Source organism: Mesocricetus auratus, unplaced genomic scaffold (assembly GCF_017639785.1).
Source record: "Mesocricetus auratus isolate SY011 unplaced genomic scaffold, BCM_Maur_2.0 Super-Scaffold_100010, whole genome shotgun sequence".
Classification (NCBI taxonomy): Eukaryota; Metazoa; Chordata; class Mammalia; order Rodentia; family Cricetidae; genus Mesocricetus; species Mesocricetus auratus.
Genome location: NW_024429194.1, coordinates 43,621,869 through 43,624,873, shown reverse-complemented (window position 1 = coordinate 43,624,873; position 3,005 = coordinate 43,621,869). Strand labels below are relative to the sequence as shown.

The 3,005-nt window shown below is 48.0% G+C and overlaps 1 long non-coding RNA gene across 1 annotated transcript; it reads right to left on the bottom strand.

Moving 5' to 3' along the window:
* Window positions 1–208: 208 nt before the first annotated feature.
* LOC110340952 lies at window positions 209–2,223 on the bottom strand. Its single transcript, XR_002382803.2, has 3 exons — window positions 2,032–2,223; window positions 1,202–1,446; window positions 209–1,090 (listed from the first exon to the last, which is right to left on the bottom strand). It is a non-coding gene; the product is annotated as an uncharacterized LOC110340952 (long non-coding RNA).
* Window positions 2,224–3,005: the final 782 nt, after the last annotated feature.

Sequence of the window (3,005 nt, the reverse complement as noted above, 5' to 3'; positions counted from 1 at the left end):
TGGCGCTGGCTTCTGCCTTCTGCTAGCCCGACAGCAGGTGTTCTCTGTGATAAACAACACCTGTATTTGGTTAAGGCTGGATATCAGGCTTGCTTCCACATACGTGGACCTATCTGCATGTTCCACGTGGCATACTGGGGTTGGCCGCCCAAGGGCTTTTAAACTGTGGGTTGGCACTCCCCGGTGCTCCCCGGGAGAAGAAGATTGTTCAAGGTTTCTGAATAAACTGCTTAAAGAAGAGTCTGAGCATTGCGTCTTCCTTGCTGGTCGAGGCGGGTGCGACAGTTAATCTTCATTGTCAATGCAACTAGACCTAGAATTACCCAGGAGCCATCTCTCAGGGCATGTCCAAGAGTCCATTTCCATGGAAGTTTGACTGAAGGGGGGAGATATACCCTGAATTTTGTCAGTGCTATCTCATGGACTAGTGTCCTGAGCTGAAAAAAAGAGGAGGAAATGGAGCTGAGTGGCAGCATTCGTTTCTGTCGGCTCCCTGTGCACAGATACCTAGGGCCAGCTGCTTCGCTCTGCTGCTGCCACAGGTAGAGCCCTTCCGCCATGCTGGTCTGCACTCATAGCTGGGAGGCAAAATAAACCCTCTCCTCCTTATGTTGCTTTCCTTGGGCATTTTTTTTCACAGTGAGGAAGCGGAGAATGGAAAGAGGGGGAGAATCCCTTTAAAAGTAACCATGGTTTCTAGTCCTTAAACCATGAAAAACTGAATTTCAAAAGCCTCCAACCCCAAGAGAAAGAGGGATCTTGCCTGTGTGTTGAGTCAGAAAGTAAAGTGACATACAGCTGCTTTACCCCAAGGAAGGGGCTCATTTTTACCCAGAGTTCCAGGATCGCCTCCCGAGTCATGCCATGTTTGAGGCCAAGAGTGAGGGTTACAGTGTTGACATGAAAGCCCCATGCCTGAGCCTGGCAGGGTTTCCACGGCAGCTGGCACATCCGTTAGCAGTTCCCGACTCCTCTCCCCAGATGAGTGTACCAATGGACAAGCTGGCACTTGCTTTTCCAGAACTCTCCTCTCACTTATTTGTGGTGGGGAGGTGTGGTGGGGGCGGGGCTTTTGAAAGATTGACACCTCCTTGGGGGTGGAGAGAGAAAAGAAAGGATCTGTCAGCACCCAGACAAGAATTAAGGGCTCTTTAAGGAATGATCTGGAAGTCCCAGCAGGACTGAAGATCATCCTACACACCTTTCCGCCATGGATGAAAGCAGGGAAAGCAGGAGAGGCATCCAACGGACTTGGTTTCCTCCTAGCTCAGCTCTCTCTTTGTTGGCTCTGAGCTGGGTTTCCTGGAAAAGGCAGCCTTCTGCTTCTACATGCTGACACCATTGCTTAGAACAGCAGCAGCAACAAACACACTGTTCTGGTTCCCCAGATGTAGCAGAGGAGAGGCAGTTTATTGGCAATAAGTGATATATTTCTGGCAGGGCTTTCTATTCAAGCATGGAAAGAAGACAGAAGATTAAAACCAAAACCAGGCAATTGTATGCTACCATTGTGTGTTATTCAGTAAACCAGTTCATAAAGCCTGCAGGAAGTCATTGGTTTGCACTGAACTCCTTACTATACCTGATCCAACAGACCAAACCAAATGGTGCCACCCAACCAAGACAGAACTAGGTTGCTTATCTGAACTCCTAAGAAGTCAGGAGGGAGAGAGACTCTATTCCCCAACAGGTTGACGTTATCAGCATGAAGTCCCCTCTGCTTTAGTTCTTTGTAAGGAAAGTCACTTTGAGATGACCAACCCCCCCCCCACCTGCTTTGTCTCCATTTCTCCCTTTCTGTTTACTTGGTTAGAACACTCACTACCATACAGAAGGCAGTGTGTTAATTTTAACAAAGAAAAGACAATTAAGATCTTCCAGTTCATCCTGGTTTAACTCAGCCATCAACTCATTGTACTGGAGATTTTGAACACACAGGTAAACCTCCTCATGCTGCTTGGCTTCTGTCACATGAGGTATCCTTTCCATTTTCCTTCCGCTAATTTGACCCGGGAGAATGTGAAGTCTCACCTTTTACCTTCTCTTCTAGGTCTTTCTCTCATCTGATAACCTTTTGGCACAAAGGGTCCTTTTCTCTGGTGAAGAGCGGAGGATCTGCCACTGCAAACGCAGAGGTCTTCGAGAGCTGAGCCCAGCCCAGATGAAGTTGGAGGTGGAATAACCTAAGCGGTCATGGTTTGGCTTTGAAGTCAGAGAAACCAGGCTCTAACAATGACAACAAAGATCAAAAGAAATAGAAAATGATTCCTCTTGTTAAAGTAAATTAATTAGTTGGATTTATACTAGGAGACAGAAGGGAAGGAGCCAGGCTGTGTCCCATATTAATAACTCCCTCGGGAGAAGCCAGATTGGAATGAAAGACGATGGAGGGGGTGGGGGCCCATGCCACCTTAGAAGGGAAGGATCTTGGGTTTTCCTCCCTGTCACCCTGCAGACACAAGCACATATCCTGAGCCTGACAGGAAAATGATGTCATCTTTCTTTTTGACTCACCAACCAGACTACATTAATCCCCTACAGCGTGAGGGCCAGCAGGAGGCTGCTTAAGGGACTTCAGGCATGTGAATAAATGATGACCCAGTGGTTAGGGGCGGTAGCCTAGATACATTCAGGATCCATTAAAGCAATTAGCTGGAAGAGGAGTGAGAGCACAACTTCCAATCCCCAAGAAGGACCAGGCCAGGCCTGGGACAGGGTGAGCAGCTCTATCGCTGAAGGTTGGTAAAAGACACTTAGCAAAATGACTGCCCCTTTGGCCTGGTTTCATGCTGGTATCACTGAGGGTGGGGAGGGGGTTTTGGCACAGTGAGAGCCGTGAACTGGACTCTCCTGTAAATCGCTGCACTTGAGCAAGCCTTGTTACAGATATTTCCCAATTGTGGCTTGTACACCGGTATGCGCTGGTTGAATCTAGTCCTGGGGATGGTTTCTGCTTGACCAGAGCATTTGTTTTGGCCCAGTACTTAAAAAAAAATCAAAGCAAT